This window comes from Ochotona princeps, chromosome 9 (assembly GCF_030435755.1).
Source record: "Ochotona princeps isolate mOchPri1 chromosome 9, mOchPri1.hap1, whole genome shotgun sequence".
Taxonomy (NCBI): Eukaryota; Metazoa; Chordata; class Mammalia; order Lagomorpha; family Ochotonidae; genus Ochotona; species Ochotona princeps.
The window spans coordinates 4,237,319-4,264,542 of record NC_080840.1 but is presented as its reverse complement, the minus strand read 5'-3'; the positions used below and the strand labels follow the sequence as shown (position 1 = coordinate 4,264,542).

Genomic DNA, 27,224 nt, shown 5'->3' with positions numbered 1-27,224 from the left:
ACGAAGAAACAAACAAAAAGCTGGAAGCAGAGCTAGGTCAAGCTAAAAATAATATCCAAAAGTTAAAAGATATGATTAAAAGGTCTAACATAAGAGTTATGGGTGTTCCAGAAGGTGCAGAAAGAGAAGCTGGGATTAGAGGTGTATTCAATGAAATAATACAGGAAAACTTCCCTAAACTGAGCAAAGAATTAGAAAATAATATACAGGAGGGCTACAGAATTCCCAACCGAGTTGATCAAAAACGAACTTCATCACGACACATGATAATCAAGCTCTCCTCAGTTGAACAAAAAGAAAAAATCCTTAAATGTGCACAAGAAAAAAATCAAATGTCATATAGGGGAACCCCAATTAAACTTACAGCTGACTTTTCAGAGGAAACGTTACAGGCCAGAAGAGACTGGAGTGACATATTCCAGATTCTAAAAGAGAAAAATTTTCAGCCCAGAATAACTTACCCTGCAAAGCTCTCTTTTGTCTTTGAAAATGAAATAAAATTCTTCCACAATAAGGAAAAACTTCAAGATTTTCTCTCATCTAAACCTGCCCTACAAATGATATTCAAGGAAGTTCCTATGAAAGAAAAAAGAAATAGTAACCATCAGAAACAAAGGCAAATGTGGAGAACATCCAACTAAAATGCTAACACAAGACCTAATTTAGAACAACACATCGCCAAAATGACAGGACCAAATTGTCCTTTATCTATAATAACGCTGAATGTAAATGGCTTAAACTAATCAATTAAACTCCATAAATTGGAGGATTGGATCAAAAAACAAAATCCATCTATCTGCTGCTTACAGGAGATGCATCTCACCAATAAAGATCAGAAAAAATTGAAAGTAAAAGGATGCAAAAAGATATTTCAAGCAAATGGTAAGGTAAGACAAGCAGGAGTAGCCATTCTTATATCAGATGACATAGACTTTGATGTGAAGAGCATCAAAAGAGATAAAGAAGGATACCATATAATGATCAAAGGATACATCCAGCAAGAAGAGATCAGCATAATAAATGTTTATGCTCCAAATACCAAAGCATCTAGTTACGTGAAACAAATATTAACGGGATTAAAGGGAGAAATAGACTCCAATACGATCATAGTGGGGGACCTTAATACCCCATTAACACAAATGGACAGATCAAAAAAACAGAAACTCAGCAAAGAAACAATAGAACTCATTCAAACTCTAGAGCAAATGGACTTAGTTGACATCTATCGAACCTTTCATCCTACTGACAGAGAATACACGTTTTTTTCATCAGCACATGGAACTTTCTCCAGAATTGATCATATTATAGGCCATAAATCAAGCCTTAGCAAATTTAAAAAAGTGGAAATCATATCATGCACGTTCTCAGACCACCAAGGAGTGAAGCTTGAAACCAAGAATTTGAAACACCAAGGAAGACCTACAAACATATGGAGGCTGAACAATATATTACTAAATGAGCAATGGGTTAGAGAGGAAATCAAAGGGGAAATTAAAAAATTGCTTGAAACAAATGAAGGCATCAGCACAACTTATCAGAACTTATGGGATACAATCAAGGCGGTGCTGAGAGGAAAGTTCATTTCAATTAATGCTTATCTCAAGAAACAAGAAAAGCACCAAGTAAATCAGCTAATCTTACAGTTGAAGGAACTAGAAAAACAACAACAAAGCAACCCTAAGACTAGTAGGAAAAAAGAAATCATCAAAATAAGGGAGGAAATAAACCAAATAGAGACCAAGAGGACTATACACAAGATTAATCAATCAAAGAGTTGGTTCTTTGAGAAAATCAACAAAATAGACTCCCCACTAGCTCGACTAATTAGAAAAAGGAGAGAGAAAATACACATTAATAGTATAAGAAATGAGAATGGAGATGTAACAACAGATACCTTAGAAATACAAAGAATATCAGGAACTACTATAAGCAACTATATGCGAACAAATTAGAAAACCTGGAGGAAATGGACAGATTTTTGAACTTATACAATCCACCAAAATTGAATCAAGAAGCAATTAACAATCTAAATAGCCCAATAACATGCACTGAGATTGAATCAACAATTAAAGCCTTCCCAACCAAGAAAAGCCCAGGACCAGATGGCTTCACTGCTGAATTCTACCAAACGTTTAAGGAAGAACTAACCCCAATCTTACACAAGCTTTTTCAAACAATAGAAAAAGAGGCAATTCTTCCAAACTCGTTCTATGAAGCTAATATCACTTTAATACCAAAGCCAGAGAGAGAAACAACAGAAAAAGAGAACTGCAGACCGATATCCTTGATGAACATAGATGCAAAGATCTTCAATAAAATATTAGCCAACAGGATCCAACAATACATTAGGCAGATTATTCACCCAGACCAGGTGGTTCAACATTCGCAAAACAATAAATGTGATACATCACATCAACAAGTTGACTCATAAAAACCATATGATCCTCTCAATAGATGCAGAGAAGGCATTTGATAAAATCCAACACCACTTCATGTTATAAACCCTAAATAAGATAGGCATAGAAGGAACATTCTACAACATAATCAAAGCAATTTATGATAAACCCAATGCCAATATCATACTAGATAGGGAAAGACTAGAAGCCTTCCTGTTAAAATCTGGAACTAGACAGGGATGTCCACTCTCACCGCTACTCTTCAATATAGTTTTGGAAGTTCTTGCCAGAGCTATTAGACAAGAAAAAGCAATTAAAGGAATACAAATTGGAAATGAGGAATTAAAATTATCGCTATTCGCAGATGACATGATTCTCTACATAGGAGAACCAAAAGACTCAGTCAAAAGACTATTGGAACTCATAAGAGACTTTGGCAAAGTAGCAGGATACAAAATTAATGAACATAAATCAATGGCATTCGTGTATACAAATAATTCCGCCACTGAGGAAGAAATTGTAAGTACAGTTCCCTTTAAAATAGAGGAAAGGAATCTTAAATACCTAGGAATTAAGTTAACTAAAGATGTGAAAGACCTCTACGATGAAAACTATAAATCATTTAAAAAAGAAATAGAAGAAGATCTTGAAAAATGGAGAACCTTACCATGTTCTTGGATTGGCAGGACCAACATTATCAAAATGGCCATATTACCGAAAGCAATATATAGATTCAACGCAATCCCAATCAAAATCCCAGCAATATTCTTCTCAGAAATAGAAAAGATGATACAGAAGTTCATCTGGAACCACAAAAGACCACGAATAGCTAAAGCTGTCTTGAAAAAATAGAAATCAAACCAGAGGAATCACAATTCCAGACCTCAAGACATACTATAGAGCAGTGGTTATCAAAACAGTCTGGTACTGGTATAGAAACAGAGAAGAAGATCAGTGGAACAGAGTAGAAACACCGGAAGGGCATCCACACATGTATAGTCAACTAATCTTTGACAAGAAAACAGAAAACAATCTAGGTAAAAAACCTGGTCTGTTCAATAAAAGCTGTTGGGACAACTGGATAGCAGCTTGCAGAATAAAGAAGCAGGACCCGTACCTGTCGCACTATACAAAAATCAGCTCTAATTGGCTCAAGGATTTAAATCTACACCCAGAAACCATTAAACTACTAAAGGAAAACATAGGAAGCACACTCCAAGATATAGGAACAGGGAAAGACTTTTTAGAAAAGACACCTAAAGTAACGGCAATCAAATCCAAAATGAACAAATGGGACTATATCAAACTAAAAAGTTTCTGTACAGCAAAAGAAACAATTAAAAAAGTGAAGAAACAACCAACAGAATGGGAAAAAATTTTTGCATTCTACACAAGTGACAGGGGACTAATATCTAGGATCTACAAAGAGCTTCAGAAACCCAAGGATAGTGAAAAAATAAACCCTGTAGCAAAATGGGCAAAGGCAATGAACAGACGTTTCTCAAAAGAACAGATACAAATAGCTAATAAACATATGAAAAGATGCTCAGGTTCTCTAGCCATCAGAGAGATACAAATGAAAACCACCTTGAGGTACCACCTAACTCCTGTGAGACTGGCCTACATTCAGAATTCGAAAAACAACACATGCTGGCGTGGATGTGGGGAAAAAGGTACCCTCCTTCACTGCTGGTGAGAGTGTAGGCTAGTACAGTCATTGTGGAAATCCATATGGAGAGTGCTTGGAAAATTGCAAATAAACCTGCCATATGACCCAGCAATCCCGCTCTTAGGAATATACCCAACAGAAGTGAAATCTGCATACGAGAAGGGGATCTGTAATCCTATATTCACAGCAGCACAATCCACAATAGCAACGTCATGGAAACAAACCAGATGTGCGTCTAAGGAAGAATGGTTAAAAAAACTGTGATACATCTATTCAATGGAATATTATTCAGCTGTCAAGAAGAACGATATTATTCTATTCAAAACCAGGTGGTCCCAACTAGAAACTATTATGCTCAGCGAAATGAGTCAATCACAAAAGAATAAATACCATATATTCTCTCTCATATAAGGAAGCCAACATGGAAAGGTGGAGTTCATCAAGTGCCCATGGAGTTCTGATCTAAATATAGATTGCTGCAAGTCAAGTCCCACGGCAAGAGAAGGTGAAAATTCTCTGTTCTAGGCATGTAGGCATTCCATGGATGAAGTAACAGCAGAGTATATTTAGCATGTTGTGAACATGAATATGGCAAATTGGCAGTTTCCGTCAGTTGCTGGCAATAGTTTAGAGTGATGACAAATATTATTTTGATTTTTTTGTGTGTTATTTAGTTATGAGGAAAGTGTATGGTAAGCAGTCCATTTGATGGTTTACTAATTTCCTCGTTGTTGAGAAGTCCGAGTTGATTATGTATTTAATATGATAACCATTTGTGTGCTGTGAATTGCATTAAGAGTTATGTAGGGCAGAGATGATGCTTACTAAATGTACAAAATGGATTGATGAGATTAGCCAGTTAAATCTTTTCACCAGTAAGGCACTCAACAGCCCATGAGATATTTATTAAAAATGTCAAGTAAATCCTCTTATTTTTGTATCATAGTGTCAAATAGCAGTAAAATAAACATGTTAAGATCCTTAATCTGCTGCTATGTTTCACTGTAAAATTTACCTTTGTTAAAATTTGCTTCTGTTCAAATTTGTTGAGATCGCACGTAAAAGTATCCTAATATTATTTTGGCTGGTATTTTCTAATTCCTGTATAATATTTTGGGAATGCACATTTTATTTGAATGTCAACTACAGTTAAGCATGTGCCGTTTGTTTTTCTTGCTCAGGTTTTGTAATTTGATGGAATGTTTTTATTACAGTTTAACAAATGTTTGCTTTATTTAAAAAAAATAAATAAATAAATAAATAAAACCCTTCCAAACTGAGTAGCAATGCTTTGTTACCGAGGTATCACTTGATCCAGTGAAATTGACTCCTGAAATTTATTATGACATCAACATGAACCATTGCTGTTAAAAATAAATACACAAGACCTGGTGTGGTAGCCTAGTGGCTAAAGTTCTCACCTTGAACACACCTCAATCCCATATGGGCGCCAGTTCTAATCCCAGCATCCCTGCTTCCCATTCAGCTCCCTGCTTGTGGCCTGGGAAAGCAGTTGAGTATGGCCCAAAGCCTTGGGACTCTGCACCCACATGGGAGACCCAGAAGAGCTCCTGGCTCCTGGGTTCAGATTGGCACAGCTCTGACCATTGCGACTGCTTGGGGAGTGATTCATTGGATGGAAGATCTTCCTCTCTGTCTCTCTTCCTCTCTCTATATATATACGTGTGACTTTGCAATAAAACTAAAAATAAATCTTAAAAAATAAATACATGGGGCTCGGCAGCGTGGCCTAGTGGCTAAGGTCCTCGCCTTGATCCCATATGGCCGCTGGTTCTAATCCCGGCAGCTCCACTTCCTCTCTATCTTTCCTCCTCTCAGTATATCTGACTTTGTAATAAAAATAAAATAAATCTTTAAAAAAATAAGTAAATAAATAAATATATGAAGACCAATATTAAAGTAAAATGCTAGAAAAAAATTATGTTTGGAAGAGTTTGATAAGAATACTGTAGGGATTGCACCAATATTAGACAAGTCAAGTTGGATACAGGTGTTTCATAATAAAAAGAGTCTGTTTATTAGAAAGATATAAAACATTAAATGAGTTTCAGTCAGAGCAGAGCCTAACACAGGTACAAATTTATGAGTGGAAAGAAAAAAACAAAGTTCACAATTATTGGAGATCATGACACTTTTCTATCAGTATGTGGTAATACCAATGGAAAGATAATCAGTTTGAACATAGAAAATTTACAGAGTGCTAAATTAAACCTGATTTAATCGACATTTTACAGCATCCCATGAAATCATAGATAAATGTACATTCTTTCCAAATAAACATGGAATATCCACTGAGATAAACACAAGAGGCACTAGTGAAGGAGCATCAAAATATCTAAAAAAGAAGTAAGGTAAACATTAATGAAAGTGCAACTTACAAGAAAAAGACACCTGGAAAATCCACAAATTTGGAATTTAAAGAAGCACACCTGTAACTAAACCAAAGAATAAACATGTATTTTTAAATTCTTGGGAAAGAGCATCTATAATCAATTACCTGAGAATGTAGGAAAAAATAATGATTATAATAAACTATAGCAGTATAAAATGATGTGGGTGCATGGAACAACCTGTCTCATACCAAATACCGGGTGTGACTTCTGACTCCTGCTCCTGGTTTCTGCTTTCTGCTTAAGCAGCCTCAGGGAAGCAGCAGCAATGGCTCAAGTAATTAGGGCCTAAGAGACTCAGGTGGATTGAGTTCTTAGCTCTCTGCTTCATGCTTGGCCTGAACGGTCATTTGGGCAGTCAACTAGAGACTGAAAGCTCTTTCTGGGTCTCTTTGCTTGTTTGTGTATGTCTTTTTCTTTCCTCATCTGTCTTTCCAGAATATGTTGGAGTATAAATAAAAGTTTAGCTGGGTATTGTGGCATTGTGAGCTCTGTTGCAGTGTGCGGTATCAGCTTTATCATATAGATATGGGTTCAAGCAATGGCTGCTCCACTTCCAATCCAGCTCTCTGCTAATGCCTGGAAAAGCAACAGAGGATGGCCAAAGTTCTTGGACTCCTGCCATCCACATGGGAGATCTGAAAGAAATTTCTGGCAGCTGGCTTCAGCGTGCCCCAAATTCAGATGGTGTGGCCGTATAGGGCATGAACCAGCAGATGGAAAACCTCTTTGTTTCCATCTCTTCATGTCTCTGTGTCGCAAATAAATAAAACAATATTTTAAAAGGGAAAGATCAACTTAGATTGTTAAAATGTCAAATATACAGAAATGAAATGTTGAAGAAAATGATTAATTAAAGTGAAAGACATAAAAAGGAATGAATGAATGAATGGAATAGCATTGCCTTGGTACCTGGGAAGATTGATTAAGGATTCACTCTGCTGATTTTGAGTTTGTGCCTAGCATTTTCATAAGTACTTGGCGTACATTATGTCATGGTGTTAATATGCAAAACGTGGCACAGAGGAAGCAACTACAAAGCAGAGAAGTCAGGTTCTTCTGGTCATCACTGTTACTCAGCAGCAGTGTTTGGCCTTACCTGAATGAGCGCACGCATCTGCATCGTTTTCTGTCTCTGATTGATTGATTTTCAAACAGACGTCTCTGCACGCAGATGAGTGACGTGACATGGCGAGTGGCAGGAGCTTTGAGATCAGACAACATTCTGTGTGCACATGAAACGAAATAACGCCTATGTGTTGGATACTCAGAAAATAGTTTCCTAAATTAAAATGGATAAATGCAAGAATTAGAATCCATTTTAAACCTAAAATTATAGCAATGATTGAAATAATTATTATATCTACAATAGTGATTAAGGCTTTATGAAAATGGTTTTGGAATTTTTAAAAATAATACCACTTAGGGTTAGGGTTTCATATCAAGGGAATACAAAAGAAGACTTTGAAATATGACTGCAACTTTATAAAACATTATACCAACATAATAATACATATTCAATCTATAATTCTTCCTACTTTTGTCTCAAATCTGCCTACTGGAAACCTCTCTCTTTTCTGATTGGAACGGGCTCCCATGATTATTCACAGAGCCCGTTCTCTGACTCATTGTGTAACACTGAGTCCATGTTTATAAATTAGCCTTGCCTTTGGTCTTTTGGCTCCCCTACCGCTTCTCTGAGCTCCATTCACCAACACCCTGGCTGCAGTATTGGTAACTTGTGAATATTCCCTACCGATTCACTAGTGATAAATATGGAGTGGCAAGAGGCCCATCCTCTCTTATAATTATCCCTGCTATTTTGAAATAATAGAATACAATGTAGTCCCTAGAAAGCATAAGTAGAAACAACAAAACATTCCATGGAGAGATGAGAGTGGATAATCTAATGGGCCTTTTTCATTTCTGTGCTCATGTGTGTGATAGAAGCAAGTGTAATTTTTATGAGGTTATGAGAAAGAAAATTGAAATAGGATCATATTGAAGTATCATATCCTTATGCACCTGTTCCAACTTCCCCTTGCAATTGCTGTTCACTACTCTGCTGTAATTGCATAGGTCATTTGTACAAGAGCATAATTATACCTTAAGGTAATGTTCCCTCATGCATTATTAAGTCATGAATTTTTCTTAAGTAGAGAGAAAAAGAGAGCTGGCTGACTTAGGAGTGGAGTCAAATTCATTGGATCATGAACGATTTAGAGGCAGGTTCAGTCTTCTCCTTGATGCCACAGTCCTGCCTGGGACATCTTCATTGGAATACTGACCACACTGACACGATCTATCTCTGTGTAATGGGATCTGGCTTTAGATGTAGCACCTTTTCAAGTTGGCCAAGGGATCTAATTCTGTGTTTCCTCAGTACTCAGCATGTGCCCGTAACAGAGAACAAACTTGGTGTTTTGGGAGTGGCCACTGAATTTGTCAAGGAAGGAACGTAAGATAAATTTCTTTCACCCATTTTGTTCTATTAAAAGGTATCTCAACCAGAGAAGGAGGTCTTAGAATCTGCTTGATCCTGAGTTTCTATAAACAATTCTGGAGTGGGAAAAATTAGATGTGGGGCTTATTGTTTAAACTGTGCTAATATCAGGATTCCCTAAAGTAGATCACCAGTGCAAGAAAGGCAGATTCAGTTCCAAGTGAACTCAGGAATTTGAAAATTAAAAATGCTGTGTTACGTTCACAAATGTGCTTACTAGTAACGTAAATGGTGGTGTTTGGGTGCTGCATGCAAGACCTGGTGAGGGATTACTTGAAGTATCTGCAGTTTGTTTTTTCTTTCACTGATTATATATTAGTTAGTTAAAATGCTGTGTGCTAGATTCTGGGGGCACAACTCTCAACAGGTTAGAGTCAAGAAAGAGAACAAAACAGGCTTATTGCCTCACTGCTTACCACAGCTTGCCTCAGCCAGATGTTTAAAACTGGTGAAGTTTGTCTTAAACTCACTTCCAATTTTAACAGTTGATTCCTTCAACAAGAAAAATTTCTTTGTGAATTAACCAAATTTAGGTTAATGAATCATTTACACCAGAACTTGGCACATTTTATGTGCTCAGTGATTGCTCACTGTCCTGCTAACAGAAAGATGCCTACTAACTTTGTTTTCTTAAAATTTAGTTAGCAAACTACAATCATAAATATGGAACAAAATAAAAGAGGAAAATGAAAGAGATATAGTTAGGGTCTAAAACGGAATATGTGAAATTCCAGGGAGACTTGGGGGAGTATTTCCCAACAATACTGTTTGTTTCCAAACTACCAGTTTGTTCCCAAACAAACGGGTTGGAGGCATTGCTGTAGAACACCAAACTGGGTCTACTCAGTCAAGGTACAGGAAGACACTCACTGACATTGGTGCGGGTGAAAACATTTATTGTCAAGTGAAGAGCAAGGAGCCAGGCAGTTATTTCTTAATTCCTCGGTTCCCTGAGGAGTCAGAGTTGAATATTTTCATTTTTTAATTGGAAAGGCAGATCTACAGAGAGAAGGAGATAGAGAAAGAAAATTCTTCCCTTATCTACCATCCACCGGTTCACTCCCCAACTGGCTACAATGGCCGGAGCTAAACCGATCTGAGGCCAGCCAGGAGCTTCTTCTTTGTCTCCCACAGAGGTCCAGTGTCCCAAGGTTTGGGCCATTCTCTACTGCTTTTCCAGGTCACAGGCAAGGAGCTGGATGGGAAGTAGAGCAGTCTTGATATGAACCGATGTCCACATGGGATCTCCATGGTTGCAAGGCAAGGATTCAGCCCCTAGGCCATTGTGCCAGCCCAAAGGTTCTTATACACTGAATATTGGGTGTAAGAAGTGTGTATGTGCAAGGTTCCTGATTGGTCAGCGATGCCATGATCTTTAAAGAATTTACTATGGCCTTCTGGACTCCAGCCCATCTGGGGGTTACATGAATCTAATTAGATTTTCATCAGGACAGCCCACAGATGAAGCACTCAGGACAGCCCTGGCCACCAGTGTTCATAATATATTGGAGAAGCAAATGCCTTTTGGAGTCCAGTAATTAGAAGCTTGTCAGGTCAGCTCAATTACTCCCTTAAGTCAGTGAATTCCTTTTGATAAAACGCAGACAAGGACACCTTATGCTCAAGGAAACAGGAAGCTAGATTCTGCTTTTATATTATGGGTGTTTAGTTGCAGAAGTGGGTGGAGCAAAGAACAGAATGTCCTGAAGAAGGTAGGAAAACATCCATAGGAAGTCTATTCTAGACAAAGCAAGCATCTAATGGGAAGTCACAAAGCACACAGTGTCTGGGGTGCGGAGTCATCACATAGACAACAGATCATCTGCCAGGCAGTTGTCCAAGCAAAGAAAACAAAAGACAGAAAATCAAGATTTTCATTGCTGAAATTTGCTAAATTATCTTCCGTATAGAAACCATTTCCATGGTGTTCACGTTCATCTTCATGAATATTCCAGAATATTATGGTGCAGAAGAGATGGAACGTGTTGTTCCAGGTCACATGGTGACAGAAGATTCTGAATCTGTTTGCTAACGAACCTGCTCAGTTTTTTCTCCTGTAGTAATGGAACACTTTTGCGTCCCCTCTGTTCACATTTTTTTTTTCAGTTAAAACTAGAATCTCTTCTCCCTTTCGTTGACTGAAAATATCAGCAGACAACTTGCTCATAATTTTTGTTAACTTAAATCTCCTATAGTTGCTAGTCCTTTCTCCCACTGGTGAAATATCCATGTGAGCAAACATCACCAGGGCAAGCTTGATCAAGAGACTAGACTACAGTTGTAGTTTTCTGTGAGACAGAGAGTTGTCTTTGCAGTTCTTCAAATACATTCCACCTTTGCCTCCCTTCTCCTACGATCTGCTGGGACGCTGTGTGCAAGTCCGCGGCACACTCACAGATCACAGAGGCGAGTATAGGACCCCTGGTGGCCATCTGTGGGAGTTCACGCTGGCTTTCTCTTGGCAGTGCGTGGTTTCTGCATGGCTCATTGATGGGTCTCTGAAATAACTCTGCCAGAGAAAGACACCCGTGACGGTCTCCACCAGATGCTCTTCTCACGCATAGGAAGCTCCCTGGCTAGAAGCGGGCTCCTTTGGATTTGTGCATTGGCTTTGCCAGGCTACTCCTTCCCTGAATTTCAGGGACAATGTTACTAAACATCCTTCTCATTGTTCTGTGAGCACCCAAACTTCTCAGGGGATAAATGTAAATCTAAATACAGACACAGTTCCTACCTGTGGGTTTGAACACGGTGTGTGGCTATGTTGAGCTTCGTGCCTGCCCTGAAGCAGACAAGAAACAACTGTTTTCTCTTTTTGCTATTTTTGGAAAATCCAACCTGTCTTATTTTGAAAACAACACATTTCCCCCTTTGGTTCATGCTCAGAAAGTGATGCAAATATCTCCTTCCCTCAAGAAATGAAAGGTAGGACCTAAGCCTGTGGAACACTGGAAACTTGCACTAAAGCCTACGATTTGACACTGTTTTGATATAAGATTCTAACTCTCGTACTGATTCAAAATAAAAAGAAAAAAATATAGAGAATTACCATGAACCTTTCCCTCAAACCCTTAGGGCTGCCAGGGAAATGGCTTTTGCACAATGCAGTAAAACACTCTTTCTCTCTTGGGCCCAGTGCAATAGCATAGTGGTTAAAGTCCTTGTCTTGCATGAACACCGGTTCTTGCATGAACACCATCCCATATGGACACCGGTTCTAATCCCGGCAGCTCCACTTCCCATCCAGCTCCCTGCTTGTGGCCTGGGAAAGCAGTCAAGGATGGCCCAAGGCTTTGGGACCCTGCACCCAAGTGGGAGACTTGGAAGAGCTCCTGGCTCCTGGCTTCGAATTTGCATGGTACCGGCCTTTGCGGTCACTTGGGGAGTGAATCGTTGTATGCAAGATCTTTATTTCTGTCTCTCTTCCTCTCTGTATATCCGCCTTTCCAATAAAAATAAGTAAATCTTAAACAAAAAAAAAAAAAACACTTACTTTCAGGAGTTCTATGTGACAGTCTGGGGTCCGTTTTCTACCAAACACTTTTCCTTATTGCATAATTCCAATCTGATGGAGGCTTCCTCAGGAAAATTTTTTTTAAAAAAAGGATTTTTGTCTTAACCTATGGAAGAAAAATCTGGATACAGCATGTGAGTGGCTTTCAGGTGAAGGTTCTATGGCAGAACATTGCTGGAAGCTGAGGTCAGCGTGGAACTGCCTGCTCTCTTAGACTTGCCATGCGGTCCCACTTGCAAAAGGGATGCGGCACACATGGAAATGCAGGACGAGATCTCTGCCGAGGAGCATGCGCTGCCCCCTGTCTTGTGCCGCAAAATGCATAGAACCTGCAAACAAAAGCTATGCTTTATCACAGCAGCAGTGCAAGAAAGTAAAGTTGTTGACACTCTCCAGTGATCATGCTAATCAGAAAAACTGGGGACTGGTAAACATTCTGAGTTTCAAAAATTACCTTTACTCTTTTTGTTTGTTTGTTTGTGAAATGGTTCCATAGGCACAGGATTCCCCCTTCCAACTTCCTGTTGCCCATCCCATTGCTTTCCCCCATATTACTACAATAATGCAGTCCCTCAAAAACCAGTCATAAGTCCATCATTCTGCTACGGAAGTGTGTCATGATAGTGTAGGTAGAGACAATGGTAGAAAATCCAGCATCCTGTTGCCAAGATATATTTAAGAGTTTCATTGGGACTCCTCCTTTTATTCAGTAGAGATGCATACTGCATTGTATCTTCACATCCTGCCATGCTAGTTTCTATTGTACAATTCCTCCAGGTGGATATAAGTATATATATGCTTACCTTTGTATCTGTTTATGTTGTATCTTACAAGAAAGTCGCCTCATATTGGAAAGGACATGCAATATTCACCGTTTTGGTAGTGGCTTATTTCACTGAGAGTAGTGGTCTTTAGTTGGGACTGTTTGGTTGCAAATGATAGAATTTCATTGTTTTTAGTGGATAATAGGTATTCCATGGAGTGGACATACACAGTTCATTAGACAGGCAACTAACTGGGTTGTTTCCATGCTTTCTCTCTTGCACATTGTGCTGCTGTAAATATAGGATTCTAGGTCATTTTGTTATATGCAGATTTCACTTCCTGTGGATATATTCCTAGGAGTGGTACAGCTGGGTCATATAGTAGATCAATTTTCAGTAATCTTTTCAGATAGTCCCAGCTAAGGATAGAGCTGCAGAGAGAAAGGAGTAGAGTGGGTTAAAGAAAAGATAGGGTCCATTCCATTACCTTGTTCTTGAGTTTCTGCCATGTTATGAATAAATATAATACCCTCAGCGCAATATGGTTAATATTCAGAACCATGGTGGATTTCCAATAAAAATGATTCAAATTTCCTAACTCAAGAAGTTGACTCCCAGAGAGACGAGTGGAAGACAGTGTGCCCTGTGTTACCTACCATCGTGTGAGCTCACTTGATTATCTGTGTTCAAGGGAGGAGTTGGGAATACAAGAACTGCATTACCTCCACAGTCTGAGATTCTACAGAACTGTGCAGTGTTGTGAGACAGAAACTGCTGTGAGCCACAGGTTCATCTCCCGGGAGACAGCAGTACTGATGTTGTGGCAAAGAGTGCAGAGACAGTTGCCAGGGTGTCCATGCACGTGGTTGGGTGTTTGCTAGACAAGCCCTGTTTGCATGTGGAGGGCTGTGTCCAGTTGCCCTCTGTGTAGCTGAGCCGCTTCAGTCCCACAGTATCTGGAACTCTCAGAGGTTCTGAGAGTGCTGTGGTAGAGTAAATATTTCTATTTGAGATTGTGAGATTCATTTTATTTTTCAAACCAGGACTCTGATTAATGACTGCTTCTAAGGCTGTATATTATCTCGATAATAAAATGGGCTATGTTAATGTGACAGCCAAGCATCTCCATGGCTTGGCTCCTGGGACGTCTCCGGCTTTGTGCCTTAGCCCAGCTACTACCACGCCTTTTTATCTTATACTTACTCTAGTTCCATAACAATCTTCACTGCATTTTGAGCGGATTTTGTTTGGGTAAATCTTTTACTGAGCTATCTCTCTTCGGATTTTATGCCAAGTAGTTATGTAACTACACAAGTGTGTCAGAAATCACCATTGTACACCTAAAATCCTCCAGTTTTTCTAGGTTTTTGACTTAAATGATACAATCAACTATCTCTCAAGGTTTGTGTTTTACTTATAATATGCACAACCACTTTTCAAGAAATGTGTGAATCCCACTTTACAGTTAATAAAATCAAATATCAGAGAAGGTAAGTGTTGTGCGAATGAATGCACTTTGTAAGTGGTAGAGTCAAGACAGGAACCTACTGGATTTCTGTACTCAGAGTCCAAGATTGTCCCCACATCCCATCAGGGCATAGTTGGTGTTTCCCAAGAGACTGCACCCATCACCCTCTTGTACGTGATAACCTTTACTCTTTATGTTCTTATTCGTCTGTCGAGACTCAGCTGTCACCTCTTCAAAGCTTTCCCTGAGCTGCTAGCTATTGTAGAGTGTGATTATTAAGGGAACATGCTTTTTTTTTTAATCTATTCCGTCAGCTTAAGTTTTTGACTGGGGAATTCACTCTATGTACATGTAAGGTCCATATTGATATACAAAAATTAACACCTGTCTTTTTGTTAATTGATTACTGATTATATTTGTTCTGCTGGTGGTTTTCATAGCCGTGTGCTTCAATGATTTTTATTACTACCGTAGGATTTTTGTAAGGGTGATCTGGTGACTTCTATTAATTTTTGCTTGTCTGGGAAATATTTTATTTCTCCATCCCTCATTTAAAGGGATAGCACTTCAACAGACATCATGTTCTTATTTGGAAGGTTTCCTTTAAATACCTTGACTATATCATCTTACTTTTTTCTGATCTAAAGTGTTTCTGCTGTGAAGTTTGGTGTCAGCCTAATTTATTTTTCTTTATGTATAAATTGATACTTTTATTTTCCTCTTGTTAGAATTTTCTCCTTCATCTGAACTTTTGAAAACCTTACTACAGTATACCTGGGAGAACATTTTTGTTTCCTGGTTGATGTTCTCTGAGTTCCCTGTATGTGGATGTCCATCTCTCTCTTAAGATTTCATGTTTTCAAGTAGTATTTCCTTGAGTAGGTTTTCTATGCCTTCTTATCAGTCTTCTCCTACAGGGTTCCCCCTAATATGTGTATTTAATCACTTATTGTTGTTGCATAATTTATGTACTCTTGATTCATTCTTTCTGTTTGTTTTTGTCTGATTTAGTTATTTCAAATCTTTCTCTCTGGATCAGAAATCCTTTCCTTTGTTTGATACATTCTTCTATTGAAACTGTCAAACATATTTTTATTTCATTGCTTGAAGTTTTCATTTGCAAAGTTTTTTTTTAATGATTTAGGCAGCCTCCTTTAACTAATTGTAACTGCTCTGTTGTTGTTGGATTTGGTAATATCATTTCTTTGCATGATTTTTACTTCTATTGTGGAACCCCCTTCAGACTTGGGGGACTTTTTTTGTAAGGATAGTCTAGTGATTATTGTTTTTTGCTTCTCTGGAAAATTCTTTTATTTTTTCCTCCCTAACAAGGCCAGCAATGCTGTCACTGGTACCATTTTTTTTATTTTGCTCATTTTTAAGCTTGCTGTCTTTATTCTCTTGAATCGCACTGAGTTTCTGTATAGTCATTAAATTTGAATTGTATTTATAAAATTTCATAGATGTCACTCAGATCAGGATCTAGGTCTATAGAACCTTCTTGTTATATTTGGAATTGTCATGCTACCTTTCTTCATATTGGCTGTGTCCTTTGGTTGATGTCTTTACATCTGATCTCTTCCTCTATACAATGTAGGTGTCACTTGAAAGAGAATTATTTGAATGGAGTACAGGTTATCACGTGGCTTCTTGCTTTACTATTGGCTCTTGATGAATCCAGATTACACAGCACTATAATGTCTGAGAAATTTCTTTTACTCTGTTGATGTCAGTTATACCCAGAGTTTACTTAGTGGTCTAGTCTGTGGCTAATGGTTGGAGTAGACTTTGAGGTGAATGTGGGTTTCAGTTCCAGAGTAAAGTCTCATTTGTTATAGGAATTGGTGCTGAGTTACACAATTTCCTTGTTGTACTGGCAGGTTGGAGTGATGGCGAGTGTTTGCGGCACCAGTAGCTTGACTCTAAGATTGTACAATGTGGTTTGGACCTTCCCGCAGTCCAGCTGCAACAGTGATTCTGGTGCGATAGATTTTAGCATCTAAGAATCCTGGGAATGTAGGTTGAACTGTGCTTCAGTCATGTAGGATGAATCCAAGAGATACAGGGGATTTTAAAGTGGCAGGTATGGTTCCAGAAAGGTAGAAATCAGGCAGCTTTTTCTCCACATGATGAATTTAGTAGTGACTGTTGCAGTTCTGGTGTTGCAGAATACAATGAAGTCATTTTCTAAGACTCCATGATGGCAGCCAGGTGTTTATGATGTTGGTAACCATCTACCTGAATCGAAGAGATGCAGGCAGAACACTTCAGATATTGTGAGTGGGAGTGTGTTAGTCCAAAGTTTGTAACACTGATGTCCACAGCCCAGGGTAAGCTGGCCACAGATGGAACTGCCCCCAGTTACCACACAGTGTGCAAGGGAGATGTGATTTGTGCCTGGGGTTACTAGCAAACCTTGAGGTAGAACTTTCAGAGGGAACTTTCTCAGGCTGGATTTTCATATTTTATTGGCTGCTGCTCTTTCTGGCTTCAGTAATCTAAGGGGACTTCCCTCTTTCCCCAGGTCCTACAGAGTAAGCCTATCTCTGAATCTGACTCCCAGATCTCACACAGCTACTGCCCTCCGCCCTGTAAATTGCTCTGCCTCTGGCTCTTGCTGTGTCTGGTAGTAGTGTGATTGCTTGCTGTGTGTTAAGTCAGAGCAGAGCGCAGCTAAGACTCAGACACCCGGCTGAATCAGGCACTTGAGGAGGATGGGAAAGGGAGGCACGCAGTGTTGCTCAGACACCGGTCAGATCTGCAGACTGCCTTGAAGTCAGCTGGGATTCTGGACATTTTTTCTAATTTAAACTTGCTGATACTGGGTTCAGATATGTGTGCTTCTACCACACTGTTTATCTGTAATTTGTGCAGGCCCCAGTATTTGAGTTCAGGTATGTGTGCTTCAACCACATCATAGATCTGTAATGTGTGCCAGGTACCTGGTATCATTGTGAGCATCTGGGAAGTAAACTCATGGAAGGGAGTGTTGCTTTACTCCTCAAATAAATACAAAACTTGAAATTGCTCAGAATTAAAAATAACAGGGCAGGAGAAATATTCTGATCTTGCATCAAGGGAAATTTCTGAGTAAGGAAAGTCAAAAAAGAAATAAATTGATCTGCTCCCTCCTGTCTACTTGCTTTAAATAACCTGCTAGGTTATTCTTTGCCTGTAGCCCTGCACTCCCAGTCCTCTGACCACCTGGCCCAGAGTGTGCGCTCAGTCCTCCATTGCTGTAAGCAACTCTCAGTACCATAGTTGACAAAATGCTTCCTGACTGGTTGTGACTTGGCAACACCATCTTCCTCCTTGCCTCTCCTTCAGAGAAACGGAAACCCAGATGGCTGATGTAACATTGTAAAGATCACACAAATATTTAATGATGAAGCTGTAAGCAGACCCTGGGGCTTGTGGCTCCCAGTGTAGTGATTCTGTGCTCAAAATTGCATGAAAATTACCTGACTCTGATTTCCAATGAAATAAAGAATAAATTATACAGCTGGGAGTTGTGTAGCACAGGGACCTGGGCCTAGAATAAACTCAGTGTGTGTTTGCTGAATTGAATTGAAATAGAAAGTGGGAATATTCGTAACGATTCTCTCTGGTCTTGTCGAACTCCTTGCTTTGCTCTGATATAGATAGGAGTGCAGGAGCTGGGAAATGACTTTGCCAAGGTCACTGAGTTCATCAGCCACTGTGCCGTTGGGAGGACGCCGAGCCTTTTCTCTCTTTGCCCTGAACTTCTCTCTTCAACATGCCAGTGGGGTGTGAATGAGATTCTGTAGGCTGCATCAGGGAGTAAATAGGTGTGACATTGTGTAAAGCCGTTTCATTGTAAGCCCCTTCACAAGCAACTGAGTAAGAAAAGACAGTAATTGAAGTTGTCAGGGCCTTTAGACTCCTGCTCTAGAGTGTTGTATCCATATTAGAAAGAATTGTAATGCTTGAATGTGGGCCATTCTTAAATTAAGAATGTGTATCCTCAGCAGGCTTGGTGCAGACCATATAGTTAAACCCAAGGCTTCAGTTAAGTGCAGTTGGGGACCTAGTAAATAAGTCCACATGCGTGGTCTTCTCATGCCAACATTAGGCAAGGAACAAGCAAAGAAACCTTATGCTGTTTTGTTGTTTCAGCACTATCTCCAGGAAGCCCGTAGCTTCTCAGGTACCACAGAGGACATTTTCTAATTCCCTGCCAGTGTCAAAGCAGCCTAAGCTACTCAGTGCTGTTTTGTTGTCTCCCACATACTTATGTTGGTTTCCAATGACTTTCCATGGGCAAGGGAATACCTGGAGGTCTTGGCTTGCACTGAAGCCAAGCAGGAAGTGGTAATCACTCACAGGAAGAAGCCCTATCTCCTCTCCTACTCCTGCTATCTTCACACAAGGGGGTCGAATGGGTCCTGACTACACCTCTGGGGCCTTCCTTGATGTCTATGGATGTTTATCCTTTCTAGATAAAGGAGAGAGAAGACACTGCTTCCGGAGTCCAGCTCCAGCTGAGTTCGGAACTCGAGAAGGGTGCGTGGATGAGGCGTAAAGAAAATAGAGAGAGAGAGAGAGAGAGAGAGAGAGAGAGAGAGAGAGAGAGAGAAAGAGACGAACCACTGCAATTCCATGATCATCGTGGACAATGCGAGAAAGCTGTCGCTTTATTTATACAGAACCAGTCAAACTCTGGCTCAGGCTTTTTACGTCACGGTCAAGTGGGTGTTTCTAAGGATAATTCTGCCATTTGTTTCACCTTAAAGCAGGATGTTATCCATCCTGACCCTGTGATCAGGAAGTTCTCAGTAGATGGTGCATATCGATCAGTAACACATCCCTACTACAATCCTCATTCTGCAACTTAGTCTTGAATCAGTAAAGGGAGGAAAGGCATCACAGAAGGAAGGACCTAAAGATCAAAGAAAGAGGGAAAGGATAGATTCCCACTACACCTGGGGACTTAGCACCCTTGATTAGCATATGGTCAATGGGGGCAGCAATAAAAGGCCCTTTAGCTAAAACAGTATCAGCAACTTCCAATCTCACATTGGTAGTAAACATTAACTCTGCAGAGGCAGACAATGCCTAAATAAATTATAGAAATCTCAGCAGGGCTGTCCGGTGTCCATGCAAAGGGAGGTGGAGCTGCATTCAGGTGGTTGTAGAGACATCCGCCGGGCCCTGCCGTACAGTGGGAAGTTCCTTGCGGCCCTGCCTGCAATGGAACAATTCTCTTCACACCTTCCTCTCTTCCACACCCATCACATGGACCCCAGCACACTGCCTACACAAATGTGGAATTCATGCCTTCTTAGCATTATACAAATCTCAAACTTTAATGTGAAGGGACATATGCAGTTTATGGGGAATTTTAATGTGTAATGATAAATTTGCTGCAAAAATTGAAATCTGTGTAGGTTTATCATATTATGCATTACCCATATATGATGCTTCTTATATGTTTACAAAGTACCTCTGTTTACTTTAGCTGCTCTTTTCACCTTCTAATGAAAGCTCTCGGGCCCGACTGCGTGGCCTAGCAGCTAAAGTCCTCGCCTTGAACGCCCCGGGATCCCATATGGGTGCCAGTTCTAATCCCGGCAGCTCCACTTCCCATCCAGCTCCCTGCTTGTGGCCTGGGAAAGCAGTCGAGGATGGTCCAATGCATTGGGACACTGCACCCGCGTGGGAGACCTGGAAGAGGTTCCAGGTTCCCAGCTTCGGATCGGCACGCACTGGCCTTTGTGGCTCACTTGGGGAGTGAATCATCGGATGGAAGATCTTCCTCTCTGTCTCTCCTCCTCTGTATATCTGGCTGTAATAAAAAGAATAAATCTTTAAAAAAAAAAAAGAAAACTCTCAGTTCTTCAAGAAATAAATGCTTGGTCATAGTCTTTGAGAAACCTAGTTCATGGCATTGTGAGGACTCAGCAATGGTGTATCCACCGTATTAGCTCCACGTCTAGCTGATTCTAATTCCCCAGATTATCCCAATAATATTAATAAACTCTGGGTTTTGTACGCATTGAACATCTCTCCTAGCTATGCTTTCAGAATAATTTTGCAAGACACATGAAACACTTTTTTTAAAAAAATCATTTGTGCATCTTTAAGCCCATAAACCTTGCCTCTGAGAAAGTTGCCTTTTTACTTCCCTAGAGTCAAATCCATACTCAAGATAAAAAGATGTGAATCCATGCAAAAATGTTGGTTCAAAGTCTGGAGAGCAGTGCTGACTCTCTGACTCTGCTGAAATTGGCTTGTGCTTTAGGATGAGTAAGTACTGGGGTCAGGGTTGGCCACTTCAGTTTCTTCTGGACCACAATAAGTAAACTATCAAACTGTTGTGCCTCTTAGTCTCATCATCTGTGCAGTATCCACATGCTGACAGCCCCTCAGGGGCCTCCCATCAGGATTATTAATTGTCTTTCACTGCCCCAGGTGGCCAGTCCTTTAAGGCGCGTGATTTTTATCACTCTACCAACTGGCATTAGATTATAAAAGAAGTGTACTTATGTTAGCTCCGGAGTTAGTGTTGTAAGGAAGAGAAACTGCTTTCTTTTAACTTGGACAAACTAAGGCATTTACTACAAACTTTAATTTGATTCATGCTGGGGCTGTAATTATCACTGGACTACAGGGCAAGAATTTGTCCCTTACTCCAAAGATCAAAGTATTTCTCCTTCATTGTCTTCCAATAGCTTTATTATCTCAGGGCTTAACTGTTGGTTTTTGTTTTGTTTTGTTTTCTCTTCTTTGAGTTTATTTTTGTCTATGTTGAGACGTATGAATCTAATTTCAACCAGATAGATAGATACCAAATAGATATCTTCATTTTTGCCAACATCATTTGTTGACAGATTATCCTTACTCTACTGTATGGTCTGAGCACTTTTGGCAAAAATCAATTGGTTGTATATATGAGGATTAGTCTATGAGCTGTTTATTTTGTTCCATTGATCTAGGTATCAGTGTTGTGTGTCAGTACCATGCCATTTCAATTAGAATAGCTTCAGAGAATGCTTTGATGACGAGCTGCCATGCTTTCATCCTGATTTTTTTTTCCTCAGAATTGCTTTACCCTTTCTGTGTTTTTTGTGATTGCATATGATTTCCAGACTATTCTTCTAATTCAGTAAATGATGTCATTGGTTGTTTGATAGAGATCGCATTGAATTTGAGATTACTTACAATCAAGGAAACACTGCATGTTGGTGAAGGGCATATTGAAGAAGAATCAGCTGAGTGGTTCTTGTGGGAGAACAACTCCATTTGGCTCACTAACTTCACACACCATCAGGCTTCCAAGCAGCTCTCAAGGAAACTCAGTTTTCACACTCTATGCTTAGTGCCCTTTGAGTGCATTAACTAGGAATGAACCTGGTAGAGCATCCCACACAAACGAATGCTTCATATGCGGGTTTCACATGCCACCAACTCCACATTCTCAGGCAACTTCAGCGCCACAGCAGTTTTCAGATATCCCTCAATGCAAAGGCTCTAGACGCAAATATTGGTGTGAGAGCTAATTCAATCAAGGAAACACTGCATGTTGGTGAAGGGCATATTGAAGAAGGATCAGCCGAGTGGTTCTTGTGGGAGAACAACTCCATTTGGCTCACTAACTTCACACACCATCAGGCTTCCAAGCAGCTCTCAAGGAAACTCAGTTTTCACACTCTATTAAAATACAGGTATTTTAATGATATTGATTATTTCAATCCATGAGCAAGGAATCTCTTTGCTTCTTGTGTACTTGTGTGTGTGTGTGTTTCCTGAATGTTTGATGATTTTCATTTTAGAGGTCTTTTATTTCTTTGCTTACATTTATTCCAAAATATTTGAATTTTTTTTATTTCAGAGAGGACAAAGGTTATTAAAAAGATTCTTTGTGATCAGCCTTGGATCACTTTTTGATACTTAGCATAGCTTATATTTCTGTGTGATTTCTCTTCTGTTGCAAGAAAATTGAGTCTATTGTATTCCTTTTGCTCTAGTTTTTGATCTTTGTCTAAGAAAATGACAAAATTCAGAGAAAACAATGAAGTAGAAACTAAATCTATATTGATGCAAAATTTTTTGAGATCCATTAGCTCTATAGGGAAATGGCAGCTCCTCATGGTTCTTCCACATCCTACCTTCAAGGGAATGAGTCACAAAAACTTGTGGTCAGACTCTATGACACTGAGTGATTTTTGTTGGCTCAGAGTAGAAATTTAAACGTGTTCATAATATTTGTGTTCAAGAAATGTCTTTAATAAATAAATCAGTGAATACAATTTCCTAATTACTGAAGTTTTCAATTTTCAGAACATATTGATAAGAGCTAATGAGAGAAACTAAGAGATCCAGCTATAAAGAAACCTATAATTAACTTTATTTGATATTTGTTATGGATCTCACATTCACATAAAAGAAATGAACAATACAGAAAGAATGCATGATTAATGAATTAAGTGAGAGAAACTTAAATTTATCCAACGAATATTATTGGTACTTTCTTGTTTGTTAGGATCTTCTTTCTAAATGTGTATCTCCATATTGATGGAGAAAAAAATGGAAAGTTGAACTCTCATGTTACTGATGGGAATATAAAATGGAGCATCCGCTTTGGAAGCCAGTTAAGTAATACTTCAAAATAGTGTATTTGATGATACAATATGATCCAGAAATGCTAGTCCTTGGTCCATACCCAAGTGAACTGAAGGCCTGTGTTCATACTGTAAGTTATAGCCCTAGTAGAATTGTTCTTAGTTATATCCAATAATTAGGGTTGTGTGCCTTTTGCAATTAAGTTTTTCATAGAGGGTATGAAATGATGTGTATTTTTCTAGCGATTACATACATTGGTTATATTCTTAAGTGATTCTGTCTGTTTGATGTCCTCTAGAAAGAAATATCTCCTCCTGTCCTTAGTAGAACATGCAGTGGAACATATAGCCTTAGTGGAATTCTTCACAATAATTTGTATTGGAAACCATGCAATATCAATAAACTGATGAGTGGATAGTATGTGAAGGAGAGCAGTACAATGAGGCGTTATCCAATAATAAAATCACTTTCTGGTGCATGTTACAGCATGGATGTACTTTCAAAATGCTGTGCTATGTAAAATCAGGTAAATATGACCACATGTTTTACTTGTATGAGTTCATCTAGAAATAATATTCATAACACAAAAGCCTCATATAGATCAAAATGCAAATTAGAAGACTCTTAGGATCTTAAAACTGCTGTGGTATTGGTTGAGAAGTAGATCCTGACAGCTGAAGAATACAGAGTACCTGTGTATATTGAAAAGTTTCTCAGATCTTGTTGTGTTAAACATTACACAATCCTTAATTTACCTATACTAAAACATACCTGAACTAAATAATACTTTAAATGGATGAATGTCATGCTATAGATCATTTCTTAATAAATTTAGGGGAAAAAAAGCTAGCTGAATACCTATACGGAGAGCATGTCCAGAATTTCTGAGCGGGTTTGTGTTGTCCACTGAGTGTATGGTGGGTACTGCTACTCTCTGCTGTCATCTCCTTCTGCTCTTCTGGTACTCTCTGATGAGCATTGTCCAATTATTAATTCCAGCTAAAGTGATTAATTTCATGGTGGCACCCTCCTTCAGCCCCTTCTTCTCTGTCTCCTCTGAGGAGATTGTGTGCTCCACATTGTCTAGTTGTGTTTCATGGAGATTTCTAGAACCTAGCACACTAGGTATGGAGAATGACTCAGACCCAAAGCAAAACGTGTCTTATCAAGAAATACAAGTATATATGTGATGAGCCAATGAAAATTGACAGTATTTATGATTGCAGCCTAAATTGTTGTATCTAACTAGAAATAAATATTATAATTAACTTGCCTGTTAGGAAACTCAAGCCTGTTGGTTGGAACTTGTGTACGGGCTGCCCATTGATTTTTTTTCTTTTTTTTAAATTTTATTTTTGAAATTTATCATACAATTGTGTATAGTCTGGGATTCTCCTCCCCCACGTTTCCAACCCTCCCCACTGATTTTTCCCATAATGTCACAACCCTTCATAAGGAGTTACATTTCCAACAGTCTGCTGTTTAAGTGCTCCCTGCCATTGCTAGTACAATGTCAGCCAGTCCATCATCCCATTGCCTAGTATATCCAACACTTTCTTTGGGAGTCCATCTTTTGTTTGAAAGCAGAGATGCCTGTTGCATTGTGTATTCACATCTGGATATGGTAGTTTCCATTGCTCCACTACTATACATTTCAATTTGCATGATGGATTTTTTTATATTAGAACATATGGCATTTCTTTTTGTGTGTGTGATTGACATATCATTGAATCTACTCCGTGGAATGTTATTCAGCCATCAAAAAGAATGAAATTATACAATTTGCAATTAGATGGTCCCAACTAGAGACCATTATGTTCACTGATTTTTGATCAGTGGAAAGATGGCTGCCCCTATCTCTTCCTCTTGGAATAATGGGCTTTTAGAGGAATGCTGGAGCCTCCTATAGGTTACTTGGGTGTCCATTTGAGATAATTTCAAGTTTTCTCTTTCTCCCTGTAGTCAGTATCTAAAATCTTTGTAATTGATGGAAATGAGTTTGGATAAAGGATTTTCCATGTGCTATTGTGTGTCTGGGGTGTAACACTGAGTTCTTTTCAATTTAACCCACTGTTAAAGTCACTGCACATCCTGATCAAAAGGAAGACAAATGTGATATATGGTGGGTACTTAACAAAAGCTACTCAGTAGAAGTGATGATGACTGTGCTTTTAATAGGGAAGACGTAGGCTTAAAAAAGAAAAACTGTGATAATAAAAACTGGACAGACTGTGGAACCATATGTGGTCTATATTGGAATCTCAATACATCAATGTATCATCTAGGTAATGTTGGGTAGATTTATAAATTATCCAGAGCTTTTACGTGTTATATCAGAAATGTTGAATGGTAGTAATACATAATTACATATTTATTTTCAAAATTAATAAAATTGTAAATAAATTATCTTTCTGTCACTCTCACACACCAACAACATGCATATAAAACATGACCCTGTGTGATAATACTTGAAAAAGCTCATGGAAATAGCACAGTATGAAAAAAAGTATATATTTTCAGGTTGATTTTCAGCCAATAAAAGATTACTTTTTAATTCCATGGTTTCAAAAGCTTTTTGAAGTTTCCTTTCATGTTTGTATCAGTATGTATCTGTTCATGTAATCTATTTTCAATACTATTCTTATCATCTAAACATGTAGTTATATACAAATGGTTACCAGAATATAAATTATATTTTGTAGGCATATATATGTTCAGAGTTTATTTTCTCTTTCATTTTTTTGTCTCTCATGTTCCTTTTGCTGTGATTCATGCATTTCACCCAACTATTTTGGTCACTAGACTAGGTTCCATTTAATAAATTACCACTGAAGGTACACTAAGTGACATCACAAGTTCAAGTCTGTGAAGGGACAATTTGTGAACTCAACATTGGGATGAATTAAAAACGCCCTTGCATTTCCTTGTGTTCCTGGAGCTCCGGATTCCTCCTTCTATCCATTTCATCCAATTAATCTGAAAGGTTACTGTTACCATAAAACACTTGGATAGGATGATGGCTCAGTGAGAATGAGTCAGATCCTAAGGCAAGGCGTTGTTGCTGATACGTCTTCTAGCGGGCATCCAGTGCTCGCAGTGTCTTTACTCATACACCATGCTTTGTCATGCTTGCTCTGTAAGTCTGAGACAAAGTGTAAATACAATAAAGTAACACCTGGGATTACACAGGTAGTCAGTTACCTTAGATGCTTTAGTTCTTAAAGTAGGATAACAGGATAAAAAGGAAACTGCAAGCCATGCCATATGTGATACGAAGAAGAGAGACTGATAAAATCTAGTTTAGCAAATTAGAACTAATCCTAGAAATATGAGTCCCACAGCTGCACACCACATACACATCACTCTCTTCTCACTTACACTTAATTTGAGTTGATTTTTTTAGAAATGAGAAATCTGGTTTTGAGCTTGACAGTGCCTATAAAATGGACTTCTTAGGAGCTAAGGAGGTGTTTGAGGCAAGCATTAGATGATCAAAAGATACTTATTTTTCCATTTTCCTATTAGTAACAAAATTCAAAATTTATCTTGAATCCTAACTGCCTTCCTTACCTGGTCCGGTCTCTTCCCAGGGTTGTCTCTTTTTACTGCCCCCCCACCCCACGACTCTGGACACCTTCATGTTATTGCAGGTTCTACAAAAAGACATGTATCCTCACTATGAGGTTATTTATGCTTTATTTTTCCTCTTGTGGTAAAATTCTTCATCAAAATTTTAATTCACTTCATAGTTTATTTCTTATCATTCTCAGAGTTCAGCTTATATATTTTCTTCTTGTGTATTTCACATATCAAGAAGCTCCATTTTTAAGTTTGCACAACATTCTTTTCCCTTTTTGACTTGGGACTTCAGAACAAACCTTTATATCCTGTTAATCATTTAACATCTGCTTCCCTC

The 27,224-nt window shown here is 38.8% G+C and overlaps 1 long non-coding RNA gene across 1 annotated transcript in view; it reads left to right on the top strand.

The window, feature by feature from the left end:
* The window catches only part of LOC131481079 (uncharacterized), a 465,205-nt gene that overhangs the window by 278,661 nt on the left and 159,320 nt on the right, over positions 1 to 27,224 (top strand). The window lies entirely within an intron of this gene.